The sequence below is a fragment of the Lithobates pipiens genome, unplaced genomic scaffold, assembly GCF_037356315.1.
Source record: "Lithobates pipiens isolate NorthernLeopardFrog02 unplaced genomic scaffold, aLitPip1_a1.2 Scaffold_8, whole genome shotgun sequence".
In the NCBI taxonomy this organism is placed as follows: domain Eukaryota; kingdom Metazoa; phylum Chordata; class Amphibia; order Anura; family Ranidae; genus Lithobates; species Lithobates pipiens.
The window spans coordinates 284,835,982-284,845,128 of record NW_027507903.1 but is presented as its reverse complement, the minus strand read 5'-3'; the positions used below and the strand labels follow the sequence as shown (position 1 = coordinate 284,845,128).

At 46.3% G+C, this 9,147-nt stretch overlaps 1 long non-coding RNA gene across 1 annotated transcript; it reads left to right on the top strand.

Moving 5' to 3' along the window:
- Window positions 1-655: 655 nt before the first annotated feature.
- On the top strand, window positions 656-6,804 carry LOC143960276 (uncharacterized). Its single transcript, XR_013270290.1, has 2 exons — window positions 656-794; window positions 6,480-6,804. It is a non-coding gene; the product is annotated as an uncharacterized LOC143960276 (long non-coding RNA).
- Window positions 6,805-9,147: the final 2,343 nt, after the last annotated feature.

Below are 9,147 nucleotides of genomic sequence, written 5' to 3'. Positions count from 1 at the left end.
GAACCTGGATAGGATCTGTATTTTCCTCCTGCAGCAGCTGAAAGTAGGCATCTCCTCTTCCCCCTCTTACTGACATTCAGCTGCCACTGAAGGAAAATACAGGTGCCAATATACGCCACCCCTGCCATCCCTCCTGTCCCTGTTTCTCTTCTTTCTGCTGTCCGGGTCCCCCTGTGTGCTCCTTTGCCCCCCCCCCCATTGTTTCAGGATGGATAAGGGGAAGAGGCCAGGAAATTTGTCACACGCGCATATGTGTTGGAGCTTTGAGGTGCACACCCTAATGCGATAGATTGCGCACACCTTTGACTGCTCAGAACAGCATACAACTGCATTGATCTGCCATGTACTGTAATACAGCCTGCCATTGAGTTTGACAGGCTACTGGCAGCAGGGTGGACGTTGCACCTGTGCCTTTCTGGCACCCAAAAACATAAATCTTTCATGCTCTATGGGGAAAAGCACCCATGTGCATGAGGCTTTAAAGGTATATCCACAGATAGATACATTCTTTATCGTGCATGTGTTTAGTGTAGGTAAGCAAGTTAAGAGAAGGATACTTGTCATCCATTTCTGTGAATCTGTTACTAAACTAAAAGTCACCTTGCATAAATTGAGCCTGGGAAAATTAAACAGAGCAATAAACCACTAAAGAGAACAATCTTGCAATACATGTCACGGAGATGTAAAAAATAGTACACATTTGCAGTGCAGCTCCATCAGTAGACAGCCAACAACATGGGTGAAGTGAGGTTTTCCTTTTAGGCTAGAGCTACAATACAATGGAGGCATAGAAGGTAGGTGTAATGACTTTTCTGTCTTGCAGTGACTATAAATGGTGGATGTTCTTTGAGCTGGTAAAATGGTGCAAATCAAGTGTAAGAAGCTATTTTATCAGTAAGAGAAAATAAAGACATGCCAAGCATAACTTACTATTTTAACTGCTAAATGGATGGGCATCTCCCAGTGAAAGATTTAGCTCATCATTGTGCAACCTTCAGAGTGGTATTTTTCAAACTTTTTTCAGTCAAAGCACACTTCAGAATTGCACACAGCCCCGGGGCACACCACTCTGACGGTTCGTTCACACCAGGAAGTGCATCGAAACATGCACGCTTTTTTGCGTGCTCCCGCACATTGCAGTTTTTAATGCGTGCGGGTGTCAGTAGGAATTAATGGTCCCATGCGCATCTGCAAAAGGCAGTGCATTTTTGTGCCATGTGGGAAAATGTGCGATTTTGCATATATTACCACACCATCTGGTGTGAACTAGCCCTAAAGTGTGGTCTGTAGATTTTAAATCTTCTTCCCCAAATCCCCCCCCCCCATAGCACAAATCCCCCCACCAATCCTTCCTTCTAGCACAAATCCCCCCAACCAATCCCCCCTCTTAGTAAAACCCCCCAAAGCCCCCCTCCTACCACAACCCCCCCAAATCCCCCCTCCTACCACACAATCCTTCCTCCCCTAGTCTCTCTTCCTACCACAAACCCTCCCTCCAAACCCCCCTCCTAGCACAACAGCCCCTGAAAGTCCCCCCCAGCACAACCCCCTCTCCTAGAAAACATGGTGTCACCCCACCCCCCAGTAATTTTTTTCCCATATAGCACTGCATATATTGGCAATAGTAGTTACCAACTAGCAAGCAATTTTAGGCTGGCAGCGCACAGTCACAGTATGCACCCCAAACCAGCCCCTGTAAATGATGTGATGGTGTCACCCAGTGCCGGGACAAGGTCATTTGATGCCTAGGGCAAAGATGCCCTACTGCGCCTCTCCCAACACCACAGGGGGCTGGGGGGAGAGGGGTATTGGATGCAGCACACTGCACTGAAACATGTAACATTCTATTCTACTATAAAATATAGGGGTGGGATAAAAAAAAAAATTGAAAATAATGGGGCATGTGACTGTGTCCAAAATAATAAGTTGGGCCCTTCTGGGCAAGAAAAAGAAAGTGTGGCAAATTTGGTGGTTTTTACTCTCACCTCCTCTTCTTCCCCTCGCCAGGAGTAATATTTTTTTGTCTCTAACAGTGCTTGTTCTGCCTGCTTTCTCAGGTTGCTGTAGGAGTGAGGTGAGAGTAGAATCCCGCAGTCCCGTTCTGTGCTCCGTTCTTCAGCTGCCTCAGAGGGCAGCATGATCACTCCTCCCATTCAGGCAGATAGATAATTGACTGGAAAGCTCCCCGTGCCCCCCTCCTTCACTGAACCACACAGCTGGTGTCATACCTCTGACAGGTGTCACCCAGGTGCAGTCTGAAGCCCCCGCACCCCCGCAGCGACACAACTGGCTCTCTGTACTATTGCCAGCAAAACAGAAAGCCAAGCTGGCTGGCCAACATGTCCTTAGAAACTGATGAAGTCATCGGTTGGTAACAAGCGGGTGGGTGGCCAGTTTGACATTCTGTTTTGCTAGCAATAGTACAGAGAATAGGAAAGAGCTTGGATTAGGTGTGGGCTGAGCTCTCTGCCTTCTCTCTGTACAAGGGAGTTAACAGTGCTCGCTCCCTCCTCTATCTCAGGTGTTAACAGAGGATCGTGCAAATCTGACTATTGCCACGGCACCCCTGAGGACTCCTTGTGGCACCACAGGGTGCCACGGAACCCCAGTTGAAAAACACTGCACTAAGTGATATCAACTTAGTCTCAACTTAGGCGTTGGAGAATGTCATATTTAGAAAACGGGTCAAGATGGGGCCACTCACGTGATGTCATCACGATCAGGATGTGTACTTCATGTTGATGTGATTATACAGCGCTGTATCTGCCTTTTTTCTGTGTGTAGCACCCTTACTTGGGTAGGTGCTAAAAGTTAGGATTTTTGTAGTAAAGACAAATTTAGGCAGGCCTAGGTGGAAGTTTGTTTTGATCTGTGTAAGCTGGGAGTGGCTTAAAGTAGCAGCTGTGACTCACAGGCAGCATCACTCCACTGTCACCTCCCTTTTGCTTCTAGAGGATTCTAGAAGAAGAGAAGAAGAAGAGGGGTGGAGTTGTCTGGATTGTCTCGGGGAGCCCTGACCAATCCCCAACTAGAATTGGCAGGGGGCAGGCCTCCTTGAAATACCCAGGGTCAGCCCAGCTGGGGAGGAGTTGTCGGGTGAAAGCACTAAGATGGAGTACTAGGCTATTGGGGCTTTTGAGGGAGCGAGCGTGTGACCTTGTGCCTGGGACTCGACAGAGTCCTTTGAGAACTCATGAAGGATCTGAACAGGAGGCACAGGAGGAGTCAGAGAGGACAGCAGGAGCTATCACTGCTGGGCAAGTCTTCAGGAGGGAAGCACCGGTTGCAGAAAGTAGGGCTGGTGAGTGACGTGGGCAGTCGGGGGAACTCGAGAGCCATGCCAGGGAGAACTGAGAGGGAACAGTCAGAGCTGGGTGTGGATCCAGTAGTGAGGATTGCAATGTCATGGGCAGTGAAATTAGGCAGCTGCAGCCAGGAGGGCTGGCAGGGCCTGAAGAGGACTGACTGGGAGCAGTAGTGCACAAGAAGGTCAGCTAGCACTAAAAGATTTTCCATATTTTCTGCTACACTATAGGGGCCCTCAGTCCCTGCCTGCAAAGGGCAAGTTGCTTAGGCCTGGCTGAGCCAGTGTCAGGCCTAACCACCATGTGCTAGCTGATCCTAGAACCATTAGACAGGAAGTGAAGAGTTGTACTGGAGGCAGGAGCAGATCCAGAGTCTAGCCTCGGGAGGGCCACTGCCAGAAAATAAGTTGTTGCTTACAGAACCATATTTAATGTATCATACAGTCCTGATTGGACAGAGGGGGAGCCAATCAGCAATGTCTGCCGGCCACCCGCGATTGTTCCCCACGGAGATAGAACGGTGGTCTGCCTTTGTAAACAAGGCAGACCGCAATTCTGTCAGAGATGAACAGAGTGGTCTTGTGTTCCTGCTAACCAGGAACATGGAGCACTCTGTTAATCTAGTGAATCCACCCCTCACACAGTTAGCAAGAACCCCCTAGGGACACACTAAGGGCACTTTTATACCTGGGCGTTGGGTGCTTTGGCAGTAAAGCGCAGATATTTTTAGCGGCACTTTACTATCGTTTTAGCATAGCTTTTCTCCTGATAGTGGGGCTTTTAACCCCCACTAGCGGCTGAAAAGGGGTTAAAAGCAGCCGAAAGAGCACGCAAAGCGTCACTTGATTTCAATGGTCAGGGTCGCTTTAGCGCATGTAAAGCGCCTCAGTGTGAAAGGGGTCTTAACCCTTTGATCGCCCCTGATGTTAACCCCTTTCCCTGCCAGTGTCATTAGTACAATAACAGTGCATATTTTTAGCCCTGATCACCGTATTATTGTCCCTGGTCCCCACAAAGTGTCAAAAATGTCAGTTAGGTGTCTAATTTGTCCGCCGCAATGTCCCAGTCCTGCTAAGAATCGCTAATCACCGCCATTACTAGTAAAACATGAATAAAAATTAAAAAAAATTGTAGATGCTATAACTTTTGCGCAAACCGATCAATATATGTTTATTACATTTTTGTTAACAAAAATATGTAGAAGAATATATAGCCCTAAACTGATGAAGAAATAGATTTATTATAAAAACTTGGGGATATTTATTATAGCAAAAAGTAAAAATTATTATTATTTTTTTCTTTTTAATTGTCGGTTTTCTTTTTTTAATAACGCAAAAAATTAAAACACAGAGGTGATCAAATTCCACCAAAAGAAAGCTCTATTTGTGGGAAAAAGTACATCAATTTTGTTTGGGTAGAGTGTTGCACAACCGTGCAATTGTCAGTTAATGCGACGCAGTGCTGTGCATCGCATAGAATGGTCTGGTCATTAAGGGGGTAAATCCTTCCGGGCTGAAGCGGTTAAGATTGAACAAGATGAAAATGTCAATACTAAAAGAGCAGTTTTTTTTTTCATCATAAATAAGTGGCATAAATGTATTCTGCGATTTTACTGAAACTACTACTAGTACTATTTGTACTCACTTTAATTCTTATACTTTGGTGCTCTGGTGTGGGGAGGTGCTTCCAAGTACCAAGAGAGATGAGCAGGATTGCAGGCAGCATCGCCAATCTCCATCACTAAACATACACTGCAGTCTCCACTGCAGCCTCCGTGTCTTCTTCATCCTGAGTGTCAGTCTTCACGTTCACACTACGCTGGTGACTTGGAGAAGATCATGGAGAGAGGAGGTGGGTGGAGCCAACACTCTCACACTAGGCACGGAGGAGGAAGAAGGCTCTGAATGCGGAGCCTCGCTCTCCTCCCCCTCAGCAGCGGCTGGGACGTGACTGACCTGATGTCACTAGCAACCAGCACGGTGTGCATTAGAGAGGTCAGGCCAGCGGTGCAGCTCCACCCACCTCCGAGTCCTCCAGCCATCTTCTCCAGGCTCCAGCGCGGCATGAAGAGAACGGGGTGCCGCTGCTGATGTGAGAGAGACTCAGGACGGAAGTCATTAATATTTTTGGGAGGGGCAATTGCCCCGTTGCCCCCCTCCCCCTGGATCCGCCCCTGACTGGAGGAGTCTGGAGAAGTGTACAAAGAGTGTACATAGTTGTCTCTAGCAACTTTGCTATTATTTCACTGGGCATCCCATAATTCCCATCCCCATCCAAGTTGAATTCCCCCAATCAATAATACAAAAACAAAGCCAGCGGACTGTTCATTGTCTTAGAGTGTCTGGGAATTGAATGCCGGGCCAGGCAGGGTGACAGGTGGGCCACATCACTTAGCAGCCCTTACAGGCAGTTTCTAGTTTTTAATATAATTGTGGTATCTGGCTCACACTATGTTGAGCATGGGTCTCCCTTTATGCTTTTTTAAGGTGACACATGCAAGGGAGTTTGGCATCAGATGTCCTGTCAACCGGCCCGGGGGTCCTCTTTACCCCTAATGTGAGAACAATCTAACATCTTTGAGTGGTTTTTCATGCGATCTACTATCAAGTTGTGTGTCCTACAGTGTGTCAGGAAGCTTCTACACATGTGAGTTCTGACCTTTTATTCGTTTAGAAGGTCATGGAACTCTAATAAGCCTCCATACAGTAATTTTTGGTGATGGTTTATAACACTGGTGGAGGTTGCACTGATTTGATTTCTCAGTGAAGAATGAGATAGAATAGTTTCTTTGGTATTTCACTAAACTTTGCACTATAATTACTTTGTTTAGTGCAGCACAATATGTTTGGTTAGCAGTGCCTCCAACCAGGACAGGTCCTCTGTGAACACCAGTAATCTGATTGAAGCAATTGGGAGCAGAAGTAACCTGCATATAACATTAACCATAAGGATATAGCTGTAGATGCACACCAGTATTGAAATAATACAAGCTTTATACAAGAAAGGATTATTAATAGTATATACATTTAATATACAAATAGGTATTATCAGCAAAGGGCCCACCAAGATTACTGGTAGAATTATGCTCATATTGTCAGGGCTGGCTTAGCCCTTCCTCCTCTGGGCTGGCCGCTCAGCTGTTGGCTAATTGCCAGCTCTCTTCTCTTTCCACAGTTACCAGCTGTTCCCGATGATGCTCGTCTGATCTGCCTATTTAAAGCCTTCCATCTCACTTTTGCTTTGCCTTCACATCACAAGGAACCATCTCCTGCTGTTTGTTTCATGACTGGCTTGCTGACATCCCTCCTGGCTTCTTATCCTGCTCGCAGTTGCTCTCCTTGGATCCCTGACTTCTGGCCTGGCTGATTTCCTGATCTGGTTAATGGACTTTGGACTGGCTGACTACCCGATCTGGCTACTGGACTCTGGCTATGCTTGACTACACTTTTTTCTATTTACCATTTTATTTTTATTAATAAACAAGTGTGATTTGATTGTACTTCTGTCTCTGTCTGTTTCATGGGTTCTGACACATATACATGGGTACATATAATAATTTATAGAGATACTTCCATATGAATATTGCAGCAAGTCCTGTTGCAGGGGACCCGGAGGATGATAACAATACAGTGTTCGTCTTTGGTGTCAGAGACCTGAAGACAAGATTAGCATTGAGACCATCCAGCCTTTGTCCAACAAGCCTGGAAAGCAGCTTCTCACACGATAAAACAACTATGGATCTCGAAGTTAGAGTCAGCCTATCTACTCTGCGCTTTATTCTTCCCTAGTAATTTCTAGTCTATCATCCAACCAGACCTCTAACTACCAGCAGTGGCCATTGCATGCCTAACCTGGCCCTAGTCTATGCTGGTTATTGAGTCCTAAGCTAAAACTAGCTATAGAATCCCAGACCAGAAGAGACAAGTTTAAAGGGACTGTAAAGTCTTGTGTTTTTTCTCGTTAAAAATAACAAACATGTTATACTTACCTGCTCTGTGCAGTTGGTTTTGCACAGAGCAGCCCAAATCCTCCTCTTCTCGGCTCCCTGGCTGGAGCTCCTCCCCCCCCCCCACCTGTTGTGTGTCCCCACAGCAAGCAGCTTGCTTTCAGAGACGGATCTGCGATTCAGCCCTGCCCCTATCTCTCCAGATTGGCTGAGTTTGATTGACAGCAGTGGGAGCCAATGGCACTGTTCCTCTGTCTCAGCCAATCAGGAAGAGAGTCCTAGATGACCGAAGTACTCGTGGACATCGCTGGATGGGACTCAGGTTAGGTTAGGTCAGGTCAAGTTGGAAAAAATGGAAACGGTCCCCCAGGGGGGGTTTTAGGCAGCTATATATAGATAATGAGAAAAATAACCATTGAGTAAAGAATGAAAATTCTTTATTGGAAGATAAGGTGGGTTATTACATGAGTGTCAAAATATGAGCTTGAATGGTGATATAACCCATTCCAAATACAGGAGGTAGCAAACATAAGGGTTATACACAGTATATAATAATGACTATTGCATAAGAGTTCTGACATGTTTCGACCCATGGTGTTTGGGGTCTCTTCAGAGGATGAGTTTGATAAGAAAAAGAAAATGTATAATAATATATCAAATTTATTTAAAAACAAGATATAATATATGCAAAAATGTTTGGTAACACGTTGCGCATAATTACCACTGCATTTGGAGATACCCCTCAGTCAGAACCTCCCCACACAGCCGTCAGATCATTCTGCGTGCCCCCATGCCACAATGAGACACAGAGAAGAGGAAGAGGATCCACTCAATGCAGCTTACAAGGAGTCACACATAAACAAATGCCCCCTGTGACAGACCTAGCTAGGACAGAGGCTGTTGGAGGGGACTGAACGCCAGCCTCTTGCCTTGCGATTATGGGCCCTGGCATTTGGGGGGAACAGTGCTCTTTGTGAGCTGTATGCCTGGGGACCCCTGAGGTGTTACTTGGATTCAGGTCCATGCCGCCCCCAAGACACACAGACTCTGGATATGTATATGCCATATTAGCAATAGACTGAATCCCACTGTTGGGACACAAACTGTTAGATGCTAATGTCATGAACTCCAGCTACCTGTCTGTTGTGTAAAGGAGTCTAGTCTGGCTTGTAAGAATATTCCACACAATGTTGTTGTGCTAATTAACCCTGTGTTGATGTTTATGGTAATATGGTAATGTGCATTGAATAGTCAGTCAGTGAGCTAGGATACGTACCCTGAAAAGTCTTATCTCTCAGTCAACTATTCTGGGTCAATGATTAGATAATGAACTCATGCTAATTAGGTTAGGTTTTAGTCATTTTGCTATATATATTTGTGCGAGATCTCAAATAAAAGACTATTTCTGATGTACTCCAAGACTGGTGTTGTCTAGTTCTTGGGGGTTCCTATAGGCAGATCCATTGGCGTCGTGTTCCAGGACTTAGGAAGCGGTATACTGACGGAAACACTCAAGCGGAGTGTGGGGGATAGGTTCCGTCACACTGTTGGCAAGCAGTGGGATGCTTCCTGCAGTCTGGGACATCCAAACCTCCACCTGCATCCAAGGTCCGGATAGCAGGAGAGGAGGAGAGGTACAGATACCAGCCGCCATGGAAGAGGAATTCAGAAGGAGGTTGCGAGAGATGCAGCTACAGCACAGAGGACCAGTATAAGAGCAGGTCCTGCTGGGATGGTTTGATTCTATCCGCTGCGCTAGCCCATGAGCGGCATCACCAGGGAAAAGTTCTCCCCTCCAACCAGGAAAGGTACTGGTCGCAGTATGGATTGCGAGTGCTGTTTTTGGGAGAAAAACTGCACAAGGAGCAGACAGCTGAATTAAGCAGGCTGGTCTGG